A 16,913-nucleotide genomic window follows, 5' to 3' on the forward strand; every position below is an offset into this window, starting at 1 on the left:
GATATAGCCATATGGGTCAGTATTAAACAAGTGGTTAAACAACAATCATTTGAAATTATAGTAGTATTGAATGAATGGCACTTATACCCTATCCCAAACTTAATGGCTGTTGCAGAGTCCCAGAAGTCACCTGATCAAAATTTGGATGGTTGGCAGTCTGCCCACGCTTACAACTGGAGTGAGCACCTGTCCAGCCTAGAGGAGTTCAAATCACCAGGACCAGATCACCAGGACTTGAACACTGGGCACTATCTAACAAAATGAAATTCAATGGTAAAAAAAGTAAGGTTCTACATTTAGGCAGGAAAAATCAAATGCACAGGTATAGTATAGGTGGTACCTTGCTCAATAGTAGTAACTGTGAGAGGGATCTCAGAGTCCTAGTGGGCAATCACTTCAATATGAGCCAGCAATGTGCTGCAGCTGCCAAAAAAGCCAACACAGTGCTAGGCTGCATTAACAAAGGGATAGAATCAAGATCACATGAAGTATTAATACCCCTTTACAATGCCTTGGTAAGGCCACACTTGGAATATGCATCCAGTTTTGGTCACCATGATGTAAAAAAGATGTTGAGACAAGAGTACAGAGAAGAGCAACAAAGATGATTAGAGGTCTGGAGGCTAAAACATATAAGGAATGGTTGCTGGAATTGGGTATGTCTAGTTTAATGAAGAGAAGGGCGAGGGGTGACATGATAGCAGTGTTCCAATATCTCAAGGGCTGCCACAAAGAAGAGGGAGTCAAGCTATTCTCCAAAGCACCTGAGGGCAGGACAAGAAGCAATGGATGGAAACTAATCAAGGAGAGAAGCAACCTAGAACTAAGGAGAAACTTCCTGACAGTTAAAACAATTAACCATTAGAACAACCTGCCTCCAGAAGCTGTGAATGCTCCAACACTGGAAGTTTTTAAGAAGAGACTGGACTGCCATTTGTCTGAAATGGTATAGGGTTTCCTGCCTGAGGAGAGGGTTGGACTAGATGACCTCCAAGGTCACTTCCAACTTTACTATTATGATTATGGTTACTGCCAACACATACCCCCCACCTACCTAACTCTTTCTCCCTGTTTGCCCTTGCACTTTGTAACTCCTGCTGTGCTGCATTCCATCATTCCCAGCTGGCCATCACTGTCTTCTTGTTCCTGCTGCTGATGAGGTATGTCCACCTTGCCATTTACAAGGAAGCTGCTGGATACATGAGCTTACTTCTGAAGGCTGCAGATGATGATTTGTTTGCAGGGTCAGGGATGAAGGCGTCATGTGGCCAGCAGCTGTATTGTGATGGGTCAGACTGGGGAGGAGCAGGAGCATGAAAAGGATGATGGTTAACTGGTGTGGCTGAGTATAGGGTGGTGAGTGTAGTTGTGTCAGAGCTTCACACCATGCTGCTCTTCTGAGCTGAGCCCCAGATTTCCTGGATAGCTGGGCTTTGTACAATCCCCAGGGCTGTTGCAGCTTCACACTACAATGCAGTTCAGCAGTTGCTTGCCATCCCACAAGGCAGGGTAAAAGTAACCTAAAGGGCAGAAGTGTATGTATGGGGGGGTGGGGGGGAAGGCAACTGAGGAAAACTCTTATCTTGGAAGATCTGAGACTTAGGGATGAGTGGAACCAATTCAGTAGGTCCTCAGCTAACAATGGCAACAGTAGATGCCAAGATTCCCATTGCCAAGCAATGCAGTCACATTGTGTTTGCAGCTTGAGGACTACCTGTATTAAGACTCTGTATATCCAAGATGGTAGAAATGAACAAGTGTGTTCTGACCAATACAAAACACTTTAATTTGAAAGTAGGTTTGTTAATCCCATTCAAAACTACCCCACCCACAATGTACATACATAGTGTTTTCTTTTTAAAAGAAATCAGCAATTCCAGTCTATTGGCTTCATAATTTCTCCTTCCACAGGGTTAGAAAAACAGACTAATATCTATACCACACTGAGAACCTGAAGTAGAGCATATTAAATTCACACCTGTCCATCCATTTATATCCCAGAAAACTGAGTTCACATGATCCTTGCCTAGACGAAATAAAGTAATAATTTCAGATAAAATCTATTTACTTTCCCTGTTTAAAGGATGGTGCAATTATGCCATTCTTCTGAAACAATCTACAATCTGATCCAGTTTTACGTTTTAAAAGAAAAATTCACAAATTGCATGACTGAAAATTGACAACATAAGAAGCTACTTATATTAGGAAAATTCCTGCATTCAAACTGGTAAGGCTTGCATATTTCCTGGACTGCTGACAAAGAGGAAAGAGGGAGCTTAAACAAAATATTGCTACATAAAATGACACTTTGTTGAAATAAAAATGTGAGAATGATTTACAGATATCAGGCACCAGAATCCATTGGCAAAGCCTCTACTATTATAATTAAATAACAATTCTTAAAGTGTAACTGCATCTTCAGCTATTGTTTTGTGTGCTGGCAGGATGTTTAAAACAATTATGTTCTAAGAAAAAAATTCAGGGAGTACCAAGGTTTAAGTCCCAAAAGGCCAAAAGGAAATGAATGCTGATATGGGAAGAAATAGATAGTTTTTAAAAATGCAGGTTTTATTTCTGTTTTACTTGAAATATGATGCAATATTTTTTTGCCATGTTACTGCAATTGAAAAATAATTACATATTAAGTGTATCATAATCATATCCATTTCTTTTGAAAAGCTGAGTTGTAAAGAATGGACTATTATTTACAGGGCTATATATTGTTGATTGTATGTGAACAGCTGTTAAGAATGTGGCTGCCAAACATCTGTAAACAGCTGCTCAGTCTTCCACAGTTTAACACAATCCAGAAAATGAGTGCCAACATGAGGTTGTTCTCAAGACATACAAGAAACTCTTATGAGAATGATTATTAAATGATCTCCAATGATGAATAAGAAGTGCCAAGTTATGTTAAAGCTTGTTTGCTTGATTAAAGATTAAAATGTGGGTGGGTGGAGTAATCTTCTCAAATACACACAGGAGCCAAAATGTTGCAGCAGTGTGGTAGTGATTCAAGTCTATTTATCTATAGACAAGTACTTACATTGTACACGTAAGATTTTATCTTTAAACTCTAGCTCAGGGTTTTCCAACCTTGACAATTTAAGACACATGGATTTCTCATGCTGGCTAGGGAATTCTGGGAGTTGAGGTTGCATAATGCTGGGAAAAATCAGCATTCTCGTCTCCAACAAAGTATTTGTCATGCCACGCAGACAATACCAATGCTGGCAGACAAGCAATGATTTAATTCAGTGGAAGGAAACTGCATGCAGGTAAGTCCTTGACTTACAAGCGTTCATTTACAATTATTTGAAATTACAACAGCACTGAAAACAGTGACTAATGACTGTTTTCACATTTGCAACTATTGCAGCATCCGTGTGGTCATGTGATCAAAATTTGGGTACTTGGTAACCGACATACACACACACATATCATATTTATCCACCTACCTATCTATCCACAGTTGTACTATTCCAAGGCCATAGTGATCACATCTGTGACCTTCTCAGCCAGCTTCCAACAAGCAAAGTCAATGGAGAAAGCCAGATACACTTAACAACCACATGGTTTATTTAACAACTGGAGTGATTTGCTGAACAACTGTGGCAAAAAACATTGTAAAACTGGGTACAACTCATTTAATGACTGTCTTGTGTAGCAATGAAAATATTGGGCTCAAGGGCCACCTGTACACTATTTACTGATCTCATAGGGTGTTTGCTTCTTCAGAACAAACTGCTATGGCTTTCCTTTTTCAATAAACTCTGCAGAACCTACATGCAACAAAAAAACCCTCAGTTATGCAGTAGACCTGGGATCCTCAACCACCAGTCTCTGGACCGGCACCGGGGACGACATGCCAGCAACCAGGCCATGCAAACAAGTGATGCAGGCAACACACAAAACCTTGCCCCCTCTAGTCCATGGAAAAACTTCTCTCCATGGAACCAGTTCCTGGTGCTGTAAAGGTTGGGAGCCACTGCAGTAGACAACAGAGAAAGGCTAATCACATTCTCCTCTCAGAATGAAAAAACAGCCATCACATGGATCCACTATCAATATTTCAAAACCCAAACGATGAAAACATTGGGGAAAAAATACTGCTCAGTGAGTAGGAGCTTTAAAATAGACATATGGACAATACAAGTAAACCTTATTGTCTGCAGCAATTCAGTGGACAATTGAATATTTACAGTAGTTCTGTTTTATATCCTTCAGGATCTGGTTCTTATTATATCAGTCACTAAACTGCTCCAGAATGCTTTATTGCTTACAACTGATTTTCTTTTCTAATCACAACCATGTTGATTTTTTTAGAGTACTTATAAACAACCTCAGTGTTTAAAAAAAAACTCTGAGTAACATAGGACATCAAATAACTTCCCCTTAACCATAATAATAAATGGCTAAATCCAAAAGATTTACTGCAATATATTTACGTTTTAATATTCTGTCCTTTATATTAAATAATGGTTTTAGAAAAATCTTTCATGCTTCATATCATCTTATTTACAAACCAGTTCACATGTTCAATAGCTTCTCACAGCTAATTTTGTTAACATCTGTTGCTTTGGATTTCACAATCATTGTTTTCAGATTACCTTAGGTAACTTGTTTTCAATATATACTTATACTGTTTATGCTTCTTATAGAGGTAGATGACCTTTTGCCTTCTCTAATCAAAGCAGACTGCCCTTTGCTTCTTAACACCCACACATTCCTTAACATTACTTGCCACCAGGAATTTAAGACCTGACCTTCATCCCAAATTCTTGTTTGTGTATAATTCCAAGTGGGATAAACTGAACTGGAAGCTCTGTGTGTTTAGTGGACAGACTCTAATAACAGATATTTGGCTTTGTAATTATTTAATTAAGGAAGGGCCAACTTGAGATAATGCAACTATAGCAAGAACAAAACACCTGCTTCAAAAGATTGCCAGGGGCTAAGGAAGCCTCTGGAGATGCTGGTGTACTAGACAGGAACAAGGAGAGGAAAAAAAACTGAATCAAATAGCAACTACAAAAGCTGTAGAATCAAACGTGAACTTAGAATTGTAAGATTTTTACACATTTGCTGAACTTAGCTAGCCTTCCTTATGCTCAGAATATATATTTTCATTAGGTCATCCAGCTGCCTCCAAAAGCAAGTTCATCAGTGCAGCATGGAATTGTGTCAATTCCTGCTGGTTGTTCAAGAAGAAGACGGGCCACTCAACATGGTTAATAGTTACATCATCATTACATCTCACTTAAATTTTCTTTTACTCTTTTTCCAAAGTCAGGAACACACTTTGTACACACCGAGTTCTCACCTTCTGTGCATGAAGATTCCCTTGTATATTACAGGTGGTCTTCGCCTTATGACCACAATTGTGTCCTGAATTTTTATTGCTAAGGAAGGTGAATGAGTTGCACTCAATTTTGTTACCTTTTTTGCCATGGTTATTAAGTGAATCTGACTTCTGTCATTGGCTTTGCTTGAAATAAGCTGGCTGATGTGGTCACAAATGTTGATTACATGATCCTAGGACACCGCAACTGTCATAAATTCATGCCGGCTACTAAGCACCTGAATGCTGATCACATGACTATGAGGATTCTGCAGCAGTTTTAACCATGAAGATTGGTTGTAAGTCACTATTTTCAGTAACTTTGAATGGTCGCTAAACCATGGTTGTAAGCTGAGGACTATCTGTATATTATTCATTCAAATTCAGGCAAATAACACATACACTATCACATATCAGCAGGAAATATGAATGGCAATTTGAATGAACAGCTCTAGGAAGTATTTTAATTCTTTAAGTACATATTTAAGTTCTCAAAGCGCATGGGTTGCAGGATTCACCAAAGGAATAATAGAAAGAATTGGAAAGGACCTAGGACATCTTCTAGACCAGGCATGTCAAACTGCCAGCCTGCGGGCCGGATGCATCACAGCAAAACCACGCCCACCCCATTGCCGGCAATGGGGAAAAAGTCCCAATACGTCATATGACGTCGCGAGTTTGACATGCCTGTTCTAGACCAACTATTTCAGGCGAATGTTTGTCCAATCTCTTCTTAAAAACCTCCAGTGTCAGAGCACCCACAAGTTCTGGAGGCAAGTCATACCACTAATTAATTTTGGAAACTGATTAAATGTGATTAATTAAGGAGAAAATATAGGAAAATGTATCAGAGTAGTTAAGAATATGTCACAATATCAAGCCAGTGGAATCAATAAACATATGCTACCCTCAGTAAGAGCTGATTAAGACCAAACTGGTTTCCTCTGTCTCTGCAAATGACATCATAGTTTCTTCTGCGTTGCTCTTTCTCCATTTTACCTCTCTTTGCCATGAAATCACAGCCACTTTTGACATTAAGCTTTTTTAAAAACAGAAGATTTTCTATTTTAATCCTACCACAGATAAAGGTGTATCAGTGATACATCTTTTTTAACATAAATCTTTAGAAATGCTGAAATGAGCCATTATGATTCAACATAAACATTCAAAAATACTGAAATGAGACATCACAATGCAGAAACGAAAGTTTGGCTCCTAACAGTTCTGTGAATCGCTTTTGATTCCAATAGAAAGGAACAAAGTTATGACTAAGTTTAAAATCCTGGCAGCTGTGAGAGAAGAGGGCTAAGAATGTTTTCTGCCTTAAAGAAGAATTGGTGCCAACCAGAAGAGACATATCATCCAAAATGGAACAAGGATCTCAGTCAAAACTGAATCAAAAGATTCCTTTGTTCATAGCATTTTTGCACTCTAGTATATGTGATATCCCTAATTCTAGCTATCAACAACTGCATCAATCCAACATGTTTTATTAACACAATGTTTTGACTTAGTGTTATGTTTAAAATAGCAAGCAATATACCTCTTCCACATCATTATCCTTTACCCCAAAATAATGCCAGATGGTGGTAGTAGTAGTGGTGAAATGTTCTTTAGTTTTGTTTTTCGAATAACACCAAGATGCATCTTATTGAAATATTTCAGAGCTTAAACTGTTATCAGTCCATAAAGAACCATGAATGGAACCGTTATGCTTTCCGCTTTGTTACTTGGAAAAGCATAGTACAACCACTACCAAATACTGATGTTATAAAGCTATGTTGTATTCCATGCCTAAGCAAAAGACAGAATAGAAAATAATACCCCTGTTGGTTTACTTTCAATAAACCCAGATGGCCTAATATCAAAAGTAGAGCAAGTTGATGAAACAATCTTGATTTAAAACACCCTCTGAGGCCAATCTTACACATTATTTTCAAGACATTGGGATAATCTATCAAATTATTAAACTAAATTTATCTGTGATAAGAAAAGCTTCTCCAAAGCTACAACACACAATTTTCTTGTTTACATCTAATCATAGCATCATCTTCTCTGGGGAAAACAGCCACTGCTTCAGAGAATGGCCAAGAATTATTGGTGTGTATGAAAAATAAGAGACAGGGAGGAGAAAGCCTTTTATCAGCAACTTAGTACAGGATGGACACTTGCTGTTAGAAGTCATTTGAACCTTGCATGCCTGCTATGAATATATATAAGAAACTAGAGTTTATCAGTGTGTAGAAAACCGGCAAGATGGGAGTTATATAAAGGAAGGAAGTGGGAGCATCTGTAAAGAGTGCAATGCATATAAAAAAAATAGTGAGGGTTCATTTGTGCAGTCATGGCTGCTATCTTGACTTTTTTTTTAAACTTCCTCTCTGAATACTCCTGGACATGGGGCATAGAAAACAACACAGATATGTGGTTTTGCTGCAGCCTATAGTATTCTGAATCAGAAAAAAGAATAGGAAACAATAATTTGCCCCATGCTGATGAAATTACTCTGATAGCTGAAAATGCAAAGCATCTGCAAACTCTAATAAAAAGAATCAAAGAGCTCAGTGAAAGATGGGACTACAATTAACTATAAAGAAGACCAAACTATGACAAAAGACAATGAAGACATCGAAGTGGTAGATAATGTCTAGATCAACCATCAATAATAAAGAATAAGCAGTCAAGAAATACACCACAGACTAGATATGCAGATCCTATTGCGTGTTTATTCCTACATTTATCAGAACAGAACAATTACATTTCCTGTAATTTGGATTTTCAAAAGGCAGAACTACAAAAGTATTGATGGTTTTGAACTTGATATTGGAGAGAATTCCATAAAATACCATGGGCAGCCAAGAAAATAAACCAATGCATCATCAAATAAACCCAGAGTTCTCACTCAATACACAAAAGACCAGGCTCAAATGAGCTAACTTCAAATACATTATATGAAGACCCAGTTCCCTGGAGAACACTCTATTGCTGGGAAAAATGAAAGGGAAGAGACAAAAGGCTGACCAACAGCAAATTAGATGGACTCAGTTATAGTGGAGATGAAAAAAACATTGGGAGTTTTGGAAGAACACATATATAAGTTAAGAACCTTGTAGAACATCTATCTGGTACTAGGAGTTGAAAGCAATTTAGTGGCACATAATCAACAAAAAGTAACATATAAATATGCAAGTTAAAATTGCTCTGATGAGTTTACTTTTTAATCTATTTTTTTAAATAATCTGTTCTTCTGTTTAAATTTTATTAGGTGCCTTGAGTGTTCATCAGAGTAGAAAAGCATATATAAATCAGTTGAAATAAGCCATCATTATTGTATAAATAATATTATAATATCCCAATTTTTAGATGATTTAAAAAGAAGCAGGATACAATGGTGGTGAAATAACCCACAAAAAATATACCCCTCAAATCTCATTTTGATATGACCAAATATAATAAACATACAGAGGCTACTACAAGCACAAATGTGGTGAAATCTCCAACTAGAATGGAAGAAGTGAAAAGGAGGACAAGGATACAGGAAGCGATGCAGATCTTACCTCCCCCAGAATCCTGAAAATGAAGTCAGTCATGCAAGATTCTTGTAAATAGGCATGCAGCAATAAAGAAAAACCTTGATCAGCTCACGTCATTCTGGTTATTTGTGCCTGACAGTACCATGAGTATTGGGCAGGCCTTCTGCTTTGGTGGAGTTTTACATTGTGTTTACTGAGTCACAATAAAAAATAGTGCCTTGACACACTGGACTTTCTTCTCTGTAGCTGAGATCTAGAGATGAGAAACTTTTTCCTGGTTATTCAGCCTAAATACTTATAACTGGGCCAATATAAATAATGCTTTAAAAGACTGACTACATGCAACCATCACACACTGCAGCCTGGATTTCTACAATATTTCAAGAATTCAAGAAATTCAGTCTCTATTATAGAAAAGTCCATTGATATATTTATTCATCTTATTACATTCTTCCCACAAGAAATTCAAAATGGCTGCTATATTCTTATGCTACTTATTTTATCCTTCAGTAACTTAGTAAGGCAAATTAGATAAGGTCTAGATCAGGGGTCCCCAACCCTCGGGCTATGGACTGGTAGCGGGCCACCAGGCCATACAAACAAGCAAAACCCCATCTGCAGGATTCAGGCAGCACAAAACCACGCCACTTCCAGTCTGCAGAAAAAACGTAACCGGTCCCTGGTGCCCAAAAGGTTGGAGACCTCTGATCTAGATGCTTACACAGCAACTATAGATTTAAGAATATGGTTTATTGTTAATGTGATTTGAGAACAAAATGGTTTATTCAACAAATCATGGTTTTTTTAAAAAAAGATCCCACCCAATAATTGACCTAATTTCATGGATGAGTGATTTGAATTTGGATTTCCCTGATCTGATATTAATATAATAATTGTATTATTAGCTACAAACAGCTCTCTCTGTGCACATTTCTTTTACACAGTTAGAAAACAGAAATTACTATTTTTATTCTTCTAAGTTGGCTAGGTACCATTTCAATGGTTTCTCAATTGCAAGCATAGCATGATGGCCTTATCTGCATTCACATAAACTTGGAAAACAGCACTCACAATAAAACAAAGCTGATATTAACTCCACCCAATGTATTTCATTTGCAGCTTCAATTTGCTTGTTTACAGCAAAATAGATATAAAATTCTTTTTACCCAGATTTATCTGCCCTTGAGTTTTTCCTATATCCCGGATTGGGCAACGCACACAACATGTTGTTCTTAATATTATTTAAATAAGGATCCCAGTACAATAAATTCTGAAGTGGAGACTGCAATCCAGCCTGTAAAAAGAAACGGGCTTTTTTCTGCCAGCATTTGACTGTCATGTACAGATCTGGGACTGCTTAAATCCCATTCACATGCATGCAACACCCATTTAATTAGACCTTTCATCCTGTTGATGCACACGCAAAGTATGTATCCTTGTTCATACTCTACCATGGTGGATCAAACCACTATCATTAACGAAATGTATAACCTGGGCAAAAAGCCAATGCACATAGACCACAGCAAAGTATATTTTCAGAAAAAGAGCTTTTTTATAAGAAAGCAACTAAATACAATTACATTTTCTTTCTAATCTTTTTTCTTACGACATTTCTACAGAACACTTGATTTTTTAAAAAAGAAAACCTGCTTTTAGTGTTTTTAACAAAAAACAAAATGATAGAATCATATAATGAAACCTATCAGACATCTGGGTAGGATTACAGAGAATAATGAATGTATTTTGCAAACAGAAATCCTAAAATTTTACTCTTAACACCTTAAGAAATTAGACTGGAAAATACCTTTTCCTGCAGATTTGGGGAACTGATGATGATCTGAGAGAAAATACTTTACTTTTTTATTTATATATGCTAATTACAAATTAGAAATACATTTAAGATTCTTACTAAATTATGCATTCTCTTCATTTTCTTTAAAAAAAAAGAGAAAATTCATAACTAAATACTATAGTGAAAATCTATCAGTGGGAAGTGGAGGCATATATTGATTTACCATAGCTATTTACACATCAATAAAAATGTTTAAGGTACATTTGCACAAATGTACATATTCTTTTGCATTTAAATATATATTTTCAAAAGGAAAATGAAATTCAAGCTTACTTTAAACAATTGACCTTCAAACTTGTTTTTTAAATATTCATGTTCTGAAAGACTCTCCCCAGACTCTCTTTTTTGGTTCTTTATCTTTAATTTGAAATTGGACAAAATTGCTCTTCAGAGAATGACTAAGATGACACAAGGCCTATCTTATTTATTGTTCATCAAAATTATTCATATATATACTTTTAGGATTCAAATCCTACATAAGTGTTTTTAAAATAAAATGATTAAACATCGATACAAAATAGTATTTCTGTTCATTGTTACCAAACAATAATTAATGGCCTTAACTTTGGGAGGAGGAAAACAGGAAAAAGAGTTCACTTGAGCAAAACTTCTGTAATAGTTCTCCGCTCCCTTTCTCTTTCAAAAAAATATTTTTGTAAAAAAAATAGAGTCCTAGATATCAGTGCTCAAACTGACGTGGAACTATTGGCTAAAAATAGACCTTTATGCTGGTTGGCTAAGAACAAGACTATTTTCCAATTGGAAAAATAATTCTCAATGAGTTTGACACAATTTTTAATTAGGGCCTATTCCAGTGCAAGATTTGATTTCTTGGACTCCATAGGCAAATATGGGTGCTTTTCATGACTTGCCATATCATTACAAACATGCATTTTTTTGTTGACTGTCAATTATATGCCCCTCCCCCTTTGCTCGCTTAGATACTTTATCATTCCTACTGGAAAGTACAGCAGACTTGATTACAGATTGTCTTATTTCTCCTGGGCTCTAATGCATACACTGTAAGCAGCAATGCTAAGTTTGTAACTAAAATAGTTGAGCTAAGAACCTGAACCATCGAACAAATTGAGGTACCTGTTCAGGGAGATGCATTTATTTGATTGCTTGCTCCTTGTACTACCACATATGTATTTTATAATTGTATTTTATCCCAGAATCAAATTATGTTTTTTTATTTTTAATCAGTTAATAAACTATTCTATTCACTAATTTTTCTCCTTTTTTCCTCCTGGGAATACTTCCAATCTGTTAGTTAGTGGCAATGGCTTTAGGAAAGGCATAAAAGAGTAAGTCCAGGTAGAACAGGCCTGAGATATATCAAATATACAATATTCATTGAGATGAACGTACTGTGGGCTCAGATAAACAAACCGAAGGGAACAAGGAAATACAAAATTATCTCTCTGCAAGTCACTTCCTGTCTGTTCTCAAGAATAGTCTAAATTTACCGTCATGCACTTTTACTGTCTTCTCTCATTTGTAAAGTCAGTTTTGGGGGTTGTATAATGCCTTGTCTGCAAACCTTATAAAAGTAGATCTGTGCCATTTATTTTTTATTTAAAACATTTATAACTTTTGTCATTTCCTTGTTCTTCCTCCATTTGATACTAGTACCAATGTACACCCTCCACTATCTGCTTCCTCTCTTTAATCCAATGTCCACCTTGTTGCCTATTTGTTATGACCCATTTTAGTATTTATTGGTGCACCAAATTTTAGGAAAGGCAAATTTTGCTATTATGCAAAGCAAATAATACTGTGCTGCAAATGATCATTCTTCATATATATGTTTGTAAATAAATAATAGGCATAATACTCAACTGAAACTGCAGAAAGCGGAATTCAGAATAGCACAACCTAATTACTGGTTCTGGATTTTGGCCAGATCACTGCAACTGACATTCCTGTTCTTGTGAGATCTTTTAAAAGTGCAGTGATTTGTTACAATGCTTCATATAATTATGTAGGAATAGGAGTGAGCTTTCAAAATGTTACTTAAAAAATATCTTGTCATCAATTCATTAGGTATCAGAATTGCAAAATGCTGCTGTTTTAGAGATTTATCTTTACATCTTCAGCATCAGACAACAAAAAATGTGAATTGCAGCTACTGTGTAAATACAGATGGGCAGAAGAGACATGCAACGTTTAAAATTTAAAAATCCCTACTTGTATTGTCAGGGTTGCTAAACAAAAAGCTTACAATAAACCAGTAGCCCTAGTTTATGATATCTTTCATTCAACATGGGATTTGCCACTATAAATATTAAAACTATTTTTATTGAATATCAAAATTAATTTGTTTTAATTTTTTAAAACACAATGAGTATAATAATGAGCATTATTTTAAAGAACTAATTATGTTTCCATCACTGCAAATTAGGTACAAACCTAAAAATGTATTTTGATTATTATTTTGGCTAATAGAGTGAGACATAATTAATTTATGGCTGAGTGCATAAAAATATAATTAATTAGGTAATACTAATATGAAATTTATGAAGTGCAGCAACATGCATTCAGTTAAGGATAAACAGCATTTGAGCAATTTTTAATACTTTCAAAATCATGGAGGGCAAAATGTCCCCCACAATCGATTTACAAGATTAATCTGTGGGAAGAAAATGGCAATCAAAGCTGATTCCCTAGGCCTTTTGTCTTGTAATGCCACAAAGCTGATGACTCTTGTAGAAACAAAGCAAAAACAGTGTTGCTGCCATAAACCCTTCTCAAGATGAGAGATTGTGATTCTGAAAATATGGCTGCTCCTTGCAACGTTTGAAATCCTTAGTGAAAAGAGAAGTCAATCAGAGTAAGATATTCTCATTGATACAGGATCATAATCCAGGATTCTTCTGAGGAGCACCAGCTTACAATTTATACTGCTTTTTAGTATCCTAGCATGATTTATGTTGTTTGTTTAGCTAGTATTCACTTAAGTGTTGTATTTATGATTTATGATTGTTGTATTTTACAATTTATGGTGGATTCATTTTCATGTTGTTTATGATCATGATTATCATTATTACTTGTATGTGCACTGAGAGTTTATGCACTGGAGACAAATTCCTTGTGTGTCCAACCACACTTGGCCAATAAAGAATTCTATTCTCTTCTATTCTCCTTTTGCTTCTTTCTTTCCCATCAGAGTTCGGAGTGATTTGCTGGCTTGTAAGATCCTGAAATTTGTACTTTTTTCCTAATGTCCTCCTACTTAAGGGATGCTTCTTTTTTGTTTCTGAATATAATTTCTTGATAACAATATAGATCTTGTTTAAAATTATATTTAATTTCATATGTTAATTTAAAATAAAAATGCAATTAATACCCACAATATTATTAAAGCTCAGATTTCAATGTATTATTCAGAAAAAATGAATATATTTCCTCCACATGTAAAATATATTGTTATTTGTTCTTCTGGATAAATGAAGAATTTTAGCAAAAATCAAAAATTGTGAGATAACTTCTCAGACTCAGTATTTTATATACATGACATACTGTTCATTATGAGAAATAAGGTGTGTTATTACGGTCAGCTAAACAAGTTGAAGAACATAATAATTCGGATAGCTACAGAAAACAGTGGGCAATACAATTCATTTGAGAATCCACATTAATTTGAAATTTTACTAGCTTTCAAATATTTCATAACTTTATAGTTTCATGTAGATACAATATAAGAAAAACTTGGACATCTTTTGTTATCTACTCTGCCAATGGCATTCAATGAAAAGCTAATTTTAAGCATGTAGATTATTCTGCTGAATAACAATATATTCTCATTTGTATGTTTCCTTCATCTTCTATTAAATATCTTTTTCTCAATACCTATCAATACATATTTTGACAGAAACTGTAAAGGGCAGCTTAGAAGTTTTCAACTTTATCAGTTTTCCATGAGAAGTTTGAAATGAAAATTTCTAAGTCAACACATAGTCTGGTCTAATTTTGCTGATTTCAGGAAACTCTTCAGTTTGATACAACAAAAGCAAAAGAAAAAATTACAGAAAACAGTATTTTTTTCCTATTCATTTTGTTTGCCAAATGTGGCTTCCAAAATGATCCATGAACTTGTGTAACACCCACCTTCAAATAATTAAATGATTTCTTCTGGAGGCAAGCATAAATATTAGATGTAACTTTCAGAGTATCTTCCATAAACATTTATTAAAACTTTCAGTATATTCATCATTTTTAGTTTTTCTGTTACCACCTAACAAAAATGTTCAATTCTGAAGGACTAGAAATCTAAGATTACATATAAAAACACTGGAATTCCATTAACACATGCACATCTCTACAGACATTTTCAAAGTTTATTTTACTACACATCACTCTGGAAGTCACTTGCCAGGGGAAAACTACAGCTGTAGTAAGCAGATGGCTAGTCCTACAAGTTTAGCAATTCTCAACAATCAAATAATAATAATAATAATAATAATAATAATAATAATAATAATAATAATAATAATAATAAGAAGAAGAAGAAGAAGAAGAAGAAGAAGAAGAAGAAGAAGAAGAAGAAGAAGAAGAAGAAGAAGAAGAAGAAGAAGAAGAAGAAGAAGAAGAAGAAGAAGAAGTAGTTTGAGGTCATCTAGTCCAACCCCCTGCTAAGGCAGGAAACCCTATACCATTTCAGAAAAATGGCTGCCCTCTTCTTAAAAACTTCCAGTGTTGGAGCATTCACCACTTCTGGAGGCAGGTTGTTCCACTGGTTAATTGTTCTAACTGTCAGGAAGTTTCTCCTTAGTTCTAGGTTGCTTCTCTCCTTGATTAGTTTCCATCTGTTGCTTCTTGTCCTGCTTTCAGGTGCTTTGGATAATAGCTTGACTCCCTCTTCTTTGTGGTAACCCCTGAGATGCTGGAACCCTGCTATCATGTCACCCCTCACCCTTCTCTTCATTAAACTACACATACCCAATTCCAGCAACCTTTCCCTATATGTTTTAGCCTCCAGTCCCCCAATCATCTTTGGTGCTCTTCTCTGTACTCTTTCTAGAGTCTCGACATCTTTTTTACATCGTGGTGACCAAAACTGGATGCAGTATTCCAGGTGTGGCCTTACCAAGGCATTGTAAAGTGGTATTAGTACTTCACGCGATCTTGATTCTATCCCTCTGTTAATGCAGCCTAGCACTGTGTTGGCTTTTTTGGCAGCTGCAGCACACTGCTGGCTCATATTGAAGTGATTGTCCACTAGGACTCCGAGATCTCTCTCACAGTTACTACTATCGAGCAAGTTACCACCTATACTATACCTGTGCATTTGATTTTTCCTGCCTAAATGTAAAACCTTACTTTTTTCACAATTGAATTTCATTTTGTTATATAGTGCCCAGTGTTCCAGTCTGTCCAGATCCTCCTGTATCTTAAGCCTATATTCTGGAGTATTGGCTATTCCTGCCAGCTTGGTGTCATCTGCAAATTTGATGAGTTCCCCATCTATCCCCTCATCCAAATCGTTGATGAAGATGTTGAAGAGCACTGGGCCCAGAACAGAGCCCTGGGGCACCCCACTACACACTTCCTTCCATGTAGATGCGGTTCCATGGAGGACCACACACTGAGTACGGCCTGTCAGCCAGCTACGAATCCATCTGGTGGTGATGCTATGTAACCCACATTTTTCTATCTTATCAAGTAGTAGGTTGTGACCTACTTTATCAAATGCCTTACTGAAGTCCAAGTAAATTATATCTACAGCATTCTTCTGGTCCACTAGTTTTGTCACTTGGTCAAAGAATGCAATAAGGTTTGTCTGGCACGATCTGTTTTTGACAAAGCCATGTTGGCTTTTAGTGATAACTTTGTTCGCATCAAGGTGTTCGCTGATTTGTTGTTTCATTGTCTTTTCCAGAATCTTCCCAGGTATTGAGGTCAGGCTGATAGGTCTGTAGTTTCCAGGATCTATTTTTTTCCCTTTTTTGAAGATGGGAACTACATCACCTCTCTTCCAGTCCTCCGGTAGTTCCCCAGTGCTCCAGGATCTTTGAAAAATATAGTTCAGTGGTTCTGAGATCACGTCTGCCAGTTCCTTGAGAACCTTGGGGTGTAATCCATCTGGTCCTGGTGATTTGAACTCGTCTAGGCTGGACAGGTGCTCACTTACCATTTTCTTGCCTATCTTAACTTGCGTTTCTATTCTGTTTTTTATGGCACTGGT

General features: G+C 36.1%; 1 protein-coding gene across 7 annotated transcripts in view; it reads right to left on the bottom strand.

Annotated features, from left to right (window-relative positions):
- The window catches only part of LOC308678415 (zinc finger MYND domain-containing protein 11), a 117,038-nt gene that overhangs the window by 67,682 nt on the left and 32,443 nt on the right, over window positions 1-16,913 (bottom strand). The window lies entirely within an intron of this gene.

The sequence above is a fragment of the Vipera berus genome (assembly GCF_964194415.1).
Source record: "Vipera berus genome assembly, chromosome: Z".
In the NCBI taxonomy this organism is placed as follows: Eukaryota; Metazoa; Chordata; class Lepidosauria; order Squamata; family Viperidae; genus Vipera; species Vipera berus.